This window comes from Prinia subflava, chromosome 2 (genome assembly GCF_021018805.1).
Source record: "Prinia subflava isolate CZ2003 ecotype Zambia chromosome 2, Cam_Psub_1.2, whole genome shotgun sequence".
Classification (NCBI taxonomy): domain Eukaryota; kingdom Metazoa; phylum Chordata; class Aves; order Passeriformes; family Cisticolidae; genus Prinia; species Prinia subflava.
The window spans coordinates 44,716,793-44,730,075 of NC_086248.1; the positions used below are offsets into that span (position 1 = coordinate 44,716,793).

Consider the following 13,283-nt stretch of genomic DNA (forward strand, 5'->3'; position numbering starts at 1 on the left):
TACCTTGTTTTTCAGATTCCTGGCAATAAGCCAAATTTTGCACTTCAAGACTTATTCTGCAGACTTACACTCCCCTATGCTTGGGGATCTCATGCACAGGCATGAGGCAGGTCTAGCTGCAGGTGTGCAGTATGCAGATTTTTTTTGTTATTTCCCCTCAGAATTAGACTCAGGTTTGTTGCTCTCTGGACTGACTCTTCCATGCCTATGTCACTGTCTTCTTTCTCCAGTCTCCTCACATCCAAATCTTTCCTGTTTGCCTTTTTCTATCTTCACAAAAGATGGCCTTCCTCCTCCTTTTTCCCACTGCCATTCTCCCTGCAAAACCAGCCCTCCTGTCACCCAGCCCCAGTGTCACCACTGGGACACAAGCAGAGCCCTTGGAAACCTCTATGAGATCCCAACCTTCACAGAACCCTGCTGGGAATCTTCACTTTAGAGATTCCCACTCCCACTGGGTGTTAACACCTGGCAGGCAGGGAGCCCCTGGATTAGGTAAGCGCCTTCCATTGCCCCATAACATTTTTCTGAGCTGTTGAAAAGGCCACTTTCCTCATCATGTGTACTCTCCATCCAGAGACATCTGAGCAGGGTGAAATTTCCCCCATGGTGTCACACATCAATTTCCTGGCTAGAGCAACACTCTCCTCCTGATGGATTGTGCAGCCTTATTGAGTAACAAGAATTTATGCTGTAATTTATGCCATAAGACACAAGCTCCTTTGCTAATAGATGTTAGGGCTCTGTATAACAGAGTAATTTACATTTTCACTCTTTTCCTTAAAAAACCTAAAAACATTACTTGGCCGCTGTGTTCAGTATTTGATGTGAAATGAACATGATTTATTTCGACAACTCAAATACTCGAGAGTTGTGCCATGCCATCATCTTGGCTTGTGTGTCAGGCCATAACACAGATTTTTCTTACATTGTTCTATTTTATTGCTTCTGTCTTTTAAAATTTTGTCCCATTCTGGGCCAAGGCTAGACTCACCATAAGGCAAGCATCAGATTTGAAGGAAAGCTGCAAATGTAAAATTTCCTCATTTTTCAGCATTTGCCTTTGCAACTGCAAGTAACTTCCCTTTAGCAAGGCTTTTTTCCCTTAGATGATTTGGATCCTTACAGCATGCATTCAGGTGTCCTGCTGCTTTCTGCCAGGGATTTCTGAGCTTGATTCTCATACAAATACAGATAGGGTGTAATTCAATTGAATTCAAGGGAGTTCAGATAACGTAACACATAAGAGAAATGGGAATCAGACACTGTGAACCTTTCTCCCTAACCTCCAACAGATGCCAAAATTATGTAGCGATTGAGCTAAATACCTTGCTTTTCAAACTCCTCCCAATAAACCAAAGAAAATCCAATCAAGCCTCCTCATTCAAAGGAATTTAATTACTGTGTAGAACACTTGCAATAAAAGCCTCTTCTGCATAAAGAAGATGCCTCTTTCTGCAGCATCCTGCCTGCACTGCATGGAATAATTATGCCTCTTGTGAATCATTACCTCTTTATTCCAGGAAAAGAATGCTCTTTTAATATGATTACAATATGAAGAAGACATAGACTATCAGAACAACAAACAGCACATTAAAAGAGCCCTGCTAAATAAACAGCATACAGCTTTTATTGCCATGGATGTAAATTACTCCAAAATTTTTGAGCAGACACCAGGGATTTTTTGATGGATGTCAGACTGTCTCAACAGTCTGTGTGAAATAAGAGATGTACACATATAATCTCCCTGTGGAAGGACACCCACAAATTGTGTACAAGATATAATGAGGAGCCAATCTCTGTCAGTTCTGTTCCTAACCTTGCCTAAAACTCTTTTCTTGATCTAGATCAATTTAGTCTACATCTCTGCTTTGGGCTCCAAAATGAGAGTAATGATGCCTATTGCCATAAAACAAACCAGATACTCCATTCGTTACTTTATGAAATATTCCCCAGTGGAAAGTGCTCTGGGAACTTGAAATGTCATAATAATGTCTTCATTGGACTGGGGGAGAGCAGGGATCGTCTCAAGTGGCCCACTGCCCAAAAACTAAAAAACCCTGTGGAAGCTCCTTGTGTTCCTATTTTTCTAGCTCTCTGTTAGTTTGTAACACAGAGAAGCTGCATGAGTTGAGTTTCCACTGACGATGTGCATGAAAATATCTGCATTTTGTAAGCTCCCAGAAGGCGTTGTAAAGTGTATGGCCACGGCAGCTTCTAATCCCACTTTAGCCAATTAAGAATAAAACATCTTTTCTAAGACAATAGAAGAAAATATAAGTCTCTGTTGGGGTTGAAAATGCAACAGTTCATAAATCTGTAACTTAGCCCTTCTGTATTCTGACTCACTTTCATATTTTATTTTGTAGGTAGTCAGTTCCACATATTAGTGAGAAACTAGTACACAATGCTTTAAAGCAGGATTTATGAGAAAGCTGCTTCAAGCTTTTGCTCTGAGCACAGTAGTCTCCATTACAACTGCTCACCACCCTGAGATGCTTAAGCCATTTGAGCATTGTTTTCCTTCCCATGAATGGTCCACAGGCATCTGGATTGAAAAGCCCAAGGCTGTTACATCCAGCACACCTTAAAATGCAACGAAGAAGGAGAGAAAAAAGCCACAATTGCCTTCCCAATTTAAAAATGCGCATTTCTTTAGCCGAGCTTCTTAAAAGTCTGTAAGATTCCTAGACAAATTCCTGAAGATGGGTCAGCTGAGAGTTAAAAGGGCCTGAGAATATATAGCTAACATCCAAGCTCTGCTGCAAACCCTTGAAGTCACCTTGGTCAGGTTATCTGTCATCTCTGGACCTCAGTTCTCCATTAGGATGAAGGAAAACACTTGTTTTGTCTCTCACTTCTGCAACACGTGGAGTTCTTTGCCCCAGCAGTACTCATTTGGCACTGCTGAGTGCCACATGGATGCATACTGCACGTGTGAATGCAGAACACAAACTGTGGGCCTTTGGCAGCATCTGGGAATAGAGATACTCCAGAAAGACAAAAGAATTGACTCTCATTGTACATTAGGAAAACAAATGAAAATCAATTTCAAGTCAAGCAGGAAATGAAGAATAGTATATATACAGGAAAGATGATCCCTAGCTGACCTTTTCCTGAGCAGATCTAATCTTACTTTTCTTCTACATCTTAAAAAAAAGCCCAAACTCAATTTGTTAGAATCTCTCCTATAGCCAAAATCTCCTTGTACACTCCAGAGACACTATTCTGCCTTCTCTGCTCCCAGGCCAAGCGTGTCTTGCGCTGCTTTCCTCACCTGCTGCTGCTCCTCCCACATCACTGCTCATGTTACATCTTTTTCTCCCTTTACCTCTCTCAGGCTCCATTCCCTTCTACCCCCACATGCTTCTCCCTCTGTTCTTCCCTGTCACCTCTTCCAACTTCTTCTGTCATATTACCACTGTCTCAACCTTGCTCTAACTTCACTTTCCTGCACCTACATCAATCACCCTTTTCCCATTTTGCCAGTTATTTCCCTATCTCTCTTTTCTATTTCCTCTCCTCCCACACGATTTTATAGCTGTTTTCTCTGCAGGCCGCTCCCATTCCACCCATCTCACACTTCCATTGATCCAGCCCATGCATTTTTCTGGGTTCATCCCCAGACTGCTGCTTTGACAGCAGAGCCCAAGGCCAGGGCAGTGAACTGGGACCAGAGTCCCTTTTCCCAGTTAGCAGACCATAACCTGCACAGCCATCAGGTGGCTGCATCTGGGTGAAGGCTGCATGGGGCACTGCTGCACACCCACATCCCTGCTTGAGCGTGCTGGACACTCATCCCCAAGCCAGGGAGGTTCTCTTTTACACACCAGTAGCTTCCCAGGACAACTGCCCTTCCTTCTAGGACAATAAATTCACTTTACCACCTGCAATGCTCAATCATTTGTATTTGCTTTAACTGAATTCCCCATTAATTTCTATTCCTCACAGTCAATACAGATTTATTTCTGTCTTTCTTTTCTCTGCCCCCACTATTCCTTTTTTTGTGTCGTCTCCTATTCCTCATATCATTTAGTGATGAGCTTTGCCCTCTGACCCTTCCCTGTACCTTTTAAAGTGCTACCATATATTGTCTATAATGGGTTGACCAGATGTGAACTCCATATTTTACACAGCATGATATCATAGCTTCCTCAGACCTCTCCTTTCTCCCAGCCAGGGACAGCCTTTTTTCATCTCCCAGTCATTTTGAGAGGAGCCAGCCACAGTGTCAAAATCCTATCGAGAGGCTCCTTCTTTGTATGGTTTTATCTTTGCCTGTATTTTATAGTTCCTGAGCCTGGCTCCTGCTCCCTGCAGAAGGATGGCATTTGCCCTGTTGGGGAGGTGGGAAGGGTTTGGAGGGGGGAAGGGGAGGGGACAGTTTTAAGCAGGAGCTTAGAAACCCCGCATCTCAGCTTTCAGGAAAGGAAAAATAGAAGTGGGGAAACACAAAAAGCAAATGCTGAAACACAGGAGAAAATCCTTCAGATGAGTTTAACCATCAGTTCAATCTAGCATAAGCCAGAGAGAGAGAAAGCATAAAGGTATAAACAGTATTTAAGGTTGTGAGAGATATGCCTTGGCTCTGAATTGCTATCTTCTGTTTTAAACATCAACTCTTAAAAGATTTTAAAAGAAATTTTTCCATGCCTTCCAAACAGCCTCACACATTTCTGTCCAGTCAGGAATGTACCACGGCCCTTATCTTCCCTGCAGTTTGAGCCTGCATGCATGTATCTAAAGATAAGAGTCTCCTGTGATAGATTAAGACTTTCCAGCTCTGGCTGCTGAGATTTACTCTGGGATTACAGCACCAACCCATTCCTTTTAGCTCCATTGCCCGTCCAGACGTGCAGCACAACGAAAATATGATGTCACCCCTTAGCAGATGTTTCTTTATCGTGTCAACACCCGTCTCCAGAGCATGCCTCTGCCCTCTGCACAGCTGGGCAAGGACCAGGCCTTTTCCACACCAACCCGTGGCTGCCACGGTTTGGCTGGACAGGGAAAACATTCCAGGGAGTGACATCTGGTTTGTGGCAGCAGAGCCGAGCTGCTCACTGCTCGCCAAGGCAGAGTGGCCCGGAGGCACCTCCCCAGGGAGCCCAGCATCCCCGAGGCTGCTGCAGAGAGGCACAGAGAGAGCAGGCAGCCCAGGGCATCCACCAGCAGCACGCCGGGGCTGGCACGCCTGTGGTTTTCAGTCTATGGGAGAACATTTGCATGGGGTGTAGGAACACACAGTTGCATCCACAGGGGAAAAAAAGGGGGGCGTAGTAGTCAGTCAGAACAGGAAAATGTAAATACGCCTCATTCACTTGTGGATGCAGATATTATGAACACTGAAACTATGGTCACACTGTGGAGATAAAACCTGCAATGAATTCTCCAGGGTTTAGTCTGAGGCTTTACTGTGCCGTGTATCATCTAGCTGTGTCCTAGCTGCTAGGAAATATTTTGCAGCAACTGAAATACTGAGTCCCCCAAGGAGAAGCTGCCAGTCAGTTAACATCAAGAATCTAAATTTTTTTAGAGAATTTTCCAAAATCCAATGTTGTCCTGATTAGGTCTTCAGCATAAGCAATTTTTTTTCGTTATTTAAACAATTTCCCTTGAGTGTTTGCAGCCCAGACAACAGCCACATTGTGTTTAATGCAGTAGAACCAGGGAATGAAACCAGCTGGGAACAGATCAACATGGTTTTATTGTCCAAACTGAATAAAAAGGTAGAGTAAATTCAAAAGCTAGCTGGTGACAAATATATTAGATTTGATAATAAAAGGTGCTTGTGTGAATAAATAACCCTTTGAGGAATTTTTTCCATTTTTAAAGTGCTTGGGGAGGATTGAGTGAATGTATTTTGTTACAATAGAGGGGTTTTAGTCCTATGTTACAGCACAGGCAAATTGTTTAGGCACACACACAAGTGAAGGCAAAGGGATTTCAATGACACAGGGGTCTAGGTTGTAGAAAAAGTCTTCCTTTCGTCTCTTGCACCTGTTTTCAGACCTGCTCCTCCTTTCTCTTCTCTTCTCCCTTGCCTTTATGTTATACCAAAGTGTACATCATGAAAAGGAGATTTACCAGGGTAGTATAGTTTTGTGTCTTAGTACAACAATGGTTCTGCAATGGCAGAGGGAGATGGGAGAGGCTGTGATCGATCTTTTCAGTTTCCAGCTTCTAGCAGTAGCTAGAGGGGCTGTTCTGTCAAGGTAGTTTATAATGCACTCCATATCCCTATAAATCAGCATTGATAGAAGTCACAAAAAAGCTGTATACAGAACAGACCAGATGAAAATGACTGTGTTATTTGAAAATTTCAAGGTATTATATACTGGGATTCTCAGCAGATGAGGTACTTAGTGTATTTCTGTTTTGCTACCACCATGATGAATGTCCCTGAATCATATTGCTCAGTACTGGCTTAAAATATTTAACAGTAATTTTTTTATTCTTTGAAAAACAAATAATTTGAGGGACAAGAAGTGAGATGTCTATGGCAAAATGCAGTTACTGAAAAATAAGTCATGTGTGGTCATTAATAAATATAATAATCTCATCTAGAAATTAGGTAGAATAGTACATATAAAGCATGAGCCTGTGTATGTGTTTGCATGCAGGTATAAGATCTTTTATAAGGTTTTGGCTTCATTTCTCCCTGCCCAGCACTGCTGCTCTGCTGAGCTTTCTGATAGTTCCTCTTCCATATAAGTACAACATATATGAGCCCTGAAGTCTTAGATTCTCTTCACAAAACCTTTGTTTTCCTGTCTTGTCTGCTTCTGCTTCTGACACCCCTGGCTGACCTCAATCCTAGCAGCTAGGAACTCACCAATCCCCCTTTGCTGAGCCTTTTTATCCCCTCCTCTTTCCATGATCCTACAGAGCCAGTTTCCCTCCACATCACTGTGCTGCACTGTGCCATGCTGCTGGGAGCTGGCCTTACCCTGGGACCCCATCCTAGGACTCATCCCCAGCCTCACTGCATTTTCCTTAAATTCAGCTTCTCTGATGAAGACCATCAAGCCACTGCCACCTTTTTAAGTCACTTCTGTAACCTTTTCCCACCATAAAGTACTTGATTCCCCAAGCCACCATTTGCAGCTTATTTTCAGTCAGAGGATGCACTTCTCTTGCCCAGCTGCTGGTGGTGCAAACCCCTTGCCTTGCACCGTTACCTTGCTCACTGCTGCCCATGGCCAGCACAAACACCAAACTGCCCGTCACCACCTGCAAATTGCTTCTGGTACTCTCCTAATTGCTTTAATCCCCTGTTTTGCACTCATTTTTCCAACAGATTGATGTTCTTCAGGCAGATGCTGTGTGTTACTACTTTCCAAAAGGCATTTTGATGTACTCTGTATAATTACTGCAAACAAATAAATCCTAAGGAGCTGAGGAGCGCTGTTGATTAAACAGTGGCCAAGACTTTTAAAGAAAAAGCAGTGGATGTTTTATTTCCATGGAAGTGGAAATGCCACTGTGTGTGGGTTTCCATTTGTTTTGTAGTGAACTGGGAAAGGATAAAAAGAAATAGAAGGTAGATAAAGATAGGTAAGGAAGGGAGGATCCTAAAAGGCTAAAAAACAGAGCAACATGAGGAAGGTGAAAAACTGAGCTGAAAAACTGAAGAACATCCAAGCAAAAGTCAGTAACTTCCCATGAAAAGAATTCTGACTCTTGTTTGAAACCTGTCATATTGAAACAGCCTGAACACCAAATTCCTTTTCCCTACTCTCAGCTGTCTCTGCTTCCTGCCATGGAGGTGCAAGCCCAGGCCTTGCCATAGGTACCACATACCAGGCAGTCTCAGAAGCAAGGATCCTCTCATCCAGATTCCCAAGCAAAAATTCCCCTTTCTTCCAAAACCTTTCTTGTGTTATCTTTTACTTAGTAAGTGCTGGATCTTGAGGTTCACTTTTTTCCCCCTCACATCTTTGAAAAACCAGGTGAGTCATACTGGCTTATGCTTGCAGCACTTGTATAGGTTTCCCATCACCAGTTCTGGCTTGTGGCCCACTCATCTGACTGTTTGAAGTACTGGTATATTGGATTACAGGTATTTGGATCAATATTTTAAAAGTTTAGGAATGGAAATTCCTGTTTCAACTTTAATTTAAGCTATTTAAAATAAAAACCTTCAGATCTCTCCTAAAGGAATCATGTTACCATAGGGAAAGGTCTTAAGCAGCTAAAACAAAGTTAAAGCTAAACCTGGAGCTAAAACAGAGTAACGATCACATGATTTACCTGACTAGTGCTCTGAAAGTGTTCGTGCTTCCTCCACATGACTCTGCTTGTAAAGCTTGAATTAAATGCATATACCCAGGGGTATCCTTTTCTGTAGTGGATATGATCTCATCCATCATGCTTCATGCATTTATGCCCATCATTTCATCCACTTTCCTTATGCATACCCTTTGATATGGAGAAATAAAGCATCCCTAAATTCTATTTCATAGCTTGGCTTCTTTTCCAGCCCCCATGGCTGCAGCCCAGGCAATATCCAGCACTGTTGGTGTCTGTGCCATGGCACTGAGCACATCTTAGGCTGAAGGACAGAAGAGCCTTTGGTCTTTTCCTTATTCACTACTGAGAGCAGAGTGCCTACCCCCCAGGAGTAACTTTTCAAGAGGGACAAACTTTCTTGCACCCCCTCAAGTCAGTGGAGGTAAAATAGCCCAGCTGAATGTGGGAAGGAGGATTTCCCTTGGGCTGGCTGCTGAAGGGATGTCTGCTTACAGCTTCATTGCTTAACATCCACAAAGAGATACATTTTCATAAGCTTACAGGAAGAGAGTCTTCATTCATGAGTTAGCAAACAGTAATTTCACAGCTTAAAGGTCAGAAAGTTCAACTTATCCAATTCTACAGAGTCCAGGCAAAATACATCACAGCTGAATTTTCTCTCTTCCATCCATCTCTTATTTTTCTTCCTGACAGGATTTGCTCTTTAGTGTACATTTTATTAGTTTCTTTTGATCTAGCCTTAAAGGGTCTGAATGCTAAAGCATCTGCTACCACCCCCATGAAACCCTCCACAGGAGCAGTGACCGACTCTCTCCTTTCTTTCAATCCCCTGCCTTTGGACTTCCTGTCCTTCGGACCATCCTAAACTGTTCCTGATCCTCTTCTGGGCTGCAACATGCAGCTGCAGCTGCAGCTGCCTCTCCTTCAGCTCTGCCACAGAGTTACTACCCTGGACACCTCGTTTCAGGAAGCCAATCCTTGGGATGGTGCTCCAGCTGCAAACACGACCTCAGCACGAGGGTCCCTGGTTGGATTCCTTGCCCTGCGGCCAGTTGTGTCAGGGGGCAGGGAGAAGGCGGGAAGGGAAGGGAAGGGAAGGGAAGGGAAGGGAAGGGAAGGGAAGGGAAGGGAAGGGAAGGGAAGGGAAGGGAAGGGAAGGGAAGGGAAGGGAAGGGAAGGGAAGGGAAGGGAAGGGAAGGGAAGGGAAGGGAAGGGAAGGGAAGGGAAGGGAAGGGAAGGGAAGGGAAGGGAAGGGAAGGGAAGGGAAGGGAAGGGAAGGGAAGGGAAGGGAAGGGAAGGGAAGGGAAGGGAAGGGAAGGGAAGGGAAGGGAAGGGAAGGGAAGGGAAGGGAAGGGAAGGGAAGGGAAGGGAAGGGAAGGGAAGGGAAGGGAAGGGAAGGGAAGGGAAGGGAAGGGAAGGGAAGGGAAGGGAAGGGAAGGGAAGGGAAGGGAAGGGAAGGGAAGGGAAGGGAAGGGAAGGGAAGGGGCCATCCCAGCCTTTCTCAACTGTACTGCAGGTTCTGCTATCAATCCAAAAGCCCCAAAGACCATATAAACTTTTTGTATTATACTTTGTTGTGGCTGTATGGCTCTGCTCCCTCTTTAAGAGTGACCTTAATGTTTTATTTATTGTTTAAAGGATAATGATCATGGTAGAGGAATATATGAGGCAATAAATGGCCTTTGGAGGTAATTAAATGCTGAGGAGCGCTGAAGCTATTGATAGCCATAAAAGCCATTTATTCAGAGTGTGCTGAGAAGCCAGGAGCACTGTTCCTCATAGCATGCAACAAGACAAGATTAAACAAGCCATGCTACTAGAAAGGAGAAAGACAACATTTTTCTTACCCTCTCAGGGCTTGAAACTTTTGAGCTGCTGTTTATTTGGTGCTTGCAACAGAAAATATTGATTGTAATAATATGTGGCTTTCTATCATATTATTCCTTTTTATCTAGCTGTTTTAGAAGGGCATTGCACATGTTGGCAAGAATTATTGCCCTCCTTTTACACGTACTCAAAGAAAGGCACAGCAGGGAAGAGTGGCTTGTCCACATAGTCAATGGGAAAGTCTCTTATAAAAATCCAGTTCCCAGGCCAATGTCTTGCCTACTAAGTCACACTTCTATTGTGCACTGCTGCTGTGCTTGTCATACCAGCTTTTCAAGGGCTTGTGGATAGGAAGAGCCCACCTTCCTACAGACAGAAGCATTAGTGACCTGCTGTGCTTCTGCTCCATATAAATCCCTACCTCCAGCCAGCGCCACAAGTAGAGAAGCTGTTCTCTAGTGGATGGTGGTAGGGAACTCCACATGGTATCTGTGTTTCCAAATTTGAATTGGCCTTGGAGAGAACAGCAAAGTTGGGGACCTTATTCACAGACCTTCCCGTCTTCCTCTGTGATAAGAATAATGTAGGGTGGCCACCAAAGTTCTTACATAAAGTTTTGCTGCAGCCACATGCAGCCATGCTCCATGTGGAGACATTAGTTGTCTAAGAGGACAAAATAGTCAAAATTCAAAATTTGGGAGACAAAGAGCAAGGAAAGGATTGACTGAAACACAAAGTAGAAGTTTATCAAGCTTCATGCTTCCCACATAAGAGAAACTTCTTCCATTTCTGTGCACACCATCAGGGTAGACAGAAGGCTTTTAGCAAACATGGTTTCCTCTTAATATTAGAATAATCTAATATCTCACAGGTGCATGTGAACAGCATGTAGGTGTCCTAGAAATGGACATTTCATATGCTCCCATCCAAGCCTGCATTACCTGAGCATGAGACAAATGATGAACTCTGAATGCAGAGTGGAGGCACTTCACAGGTCAACTCTGTTGACTTCCCATCACCTAGCCCCTGCCCAACTTCACAGATTTTTCTGCACAGGTCACCCAGGTCTTGCCATCATTTTTGCTCAAACTGCTCTACCCCTCCCATGGAAAATGTTGGGATGCAAGACCCAGAGGTGCTTTGAACCCAGGTGCTGTGGCCACTGGTGACAGCTCAGGATTTGTGGTAATGCAGACCAGAAGCTGGGCATTTCCCAGATGAAGGTCTGGGAGTTAGCCCACAACTTCTCCCCACAAATCACTCTCATTAGGCAGAAAGTTCCTTCACAGTTGAGAAGGAGCCCTGGGGAATGTCCTGTGTGAGACGTGAGACAGGTGAGGGGCCTTGGTGAGGCAGGCAGAGCGTGGGGCTCAGGTGCAGAGAGGGCAATGCACAGCCAACAAGGCTCATTGCAGAGGCCAGCTCCAGGCACAGCCTGATGAGCGTGCACTTCCTAGGCATGTAAAACATAGTTGTAAGTGATATATGCATATGTCAACAAATCCCACCTGGCCTGTACGCAGCCATTATCATCTGGCAGCTTGCTGTGAGCACAGGGGAATTATGGCTTAGGGGCATGTGCTTTGGGGCAAGGTTAAAAGGTGACTCCTGTATGGGGTAAGTGGATTGATATGACTGGACACGATGCCGGCTTCTCCTCTCCCTTCTGACAGCGTAAATCAAGAGTAACTGCACCAAAGTCAATACATGGATTAGATTCATTGGTGCAAAGGGGCTGAAAAGCACGTGATTTGAAAGGAAAGGACATCTTGATTACAAGATGGGGAACAGAAACAATGAAAAATGTGGCTGCTTTGCATGGCTTCTTGTGATGCTTTTTCATGGCCCTGCTCCTTCCATAGGAGCTTTATCCCAACAGTTGCCCTCACGACCTGAATGCAGCAGAGCTCCTACAGCCCTCCCTATCACTGCTCTGTGGGGAAACCCTGTCTCCGCTCTGCATAGCAGAGGAGCCCCCCTGCTAACCTTGCGGCAGAGAAATGCTGGCCCCTGGGGAGGTGGAAAGAGATTTAGGCAATGCAGTATTAAACATAGACTCAGTGCCTCAATCCAACCTGGCCTTGAACACTTCCACAGATAGAGCACCCACAGCTTCTGTGGGCAACCTATTTCAGTCCCTCACCATTCTCACAGTAAAGAATTTCTTCCTCATATCTAATCTAAACCTATCTGACTAGTCCAGGCTGCCCAGCCCATGCTGCTTCTGGGGGGCTATTGATTGCACACACACACGCACACCCCACCCCATAGTGGGAGAGCCAGGAAAGAAGCCTTGCCTACACCCATATCTCTTGTCTAGTCTGAGGGAAAAATAACGTTTTGCCCATCCTCAGTGTCTAGGGAGATCCAGTGAGGGTGGTGTCAGGGACATCTGCATTGGAATTTGTGGGGAGGGAGATGCTCAGAGTGTAACAGCAACTGTAAAAACTCTGGTTGTAGAATTGCCTTCTCTCACACACAGATCTGCTGTGAGAAACTAAATGCAAATGTGCATGCAAATTAAAGTGCAAATGCAAACGCAAATGCCAGGCCTCCTGGGCTGCACTCGCTCAGTGCTACAGAAATCCACTGACCTCTCAGAAGCATTCAGCTTGCTAAAAATGTCCTTCCTAGTGCAGAGGAGAGAAAAATACTGCTTTCCAGTCTGGGCTCCATCCTTTCTTCCCCTATGTGTAAGAGTAGGAGCTGGATTTCTTTGTACAAAAAGATGATTTCTGCACCGTGTGCACAGCTCTCTCCCAGGTTTGGTGAGCAAAGCGCACACTGAGGGTGTTCTTGGTGAACAAGTGATTCAGAAATCATGATTGTGGACACTAAAACACCTTTCTCTCATCTCCCAGCATGTGTCTGCCATTAAACTGAATGCATGAGAGACAGTGTCCTCCCCAAACACCCACAGTGTTGTTAATAAAAGAAAAGGAAAAATAAATTAAGTCAGGAGGAGGCCTGCAGGTGAAATGAAGGCTCATGCCCATAATTTACATTATTTCTTTTTTTTCTAAACTAGCTTTTGCAATGCCATATAAGGCCCCAGGGCATTTCCAGCCTCTGATTGCAGATGGGGCTGCAGGCATGGAGCTGCATTCCCAGCTCCATGGGGGCTGTGTGGAGCCAGCACCCCATCCCAGAATACAAACAAGAAGGAAGCTCAGGAGTGCCATCCATCTGGGAGCCCAGTGCAG

At 44.6% G+C, this 13,283-nt stretch overlaps 1 protein-coding gene across 1 annotated transcript in view; it reads right to left on the reverse strand.

Moving 5' to 3' along the window:
* The window catches only part of SCML4 (Scm polycomb group protein like 4), a 42,086-nt gene that overhangs the window by 14,935 nt on the left and 13,868 nt on the right, over window positions 1-13,283 (reverse strand). The window lies entirely within an intron of this gene.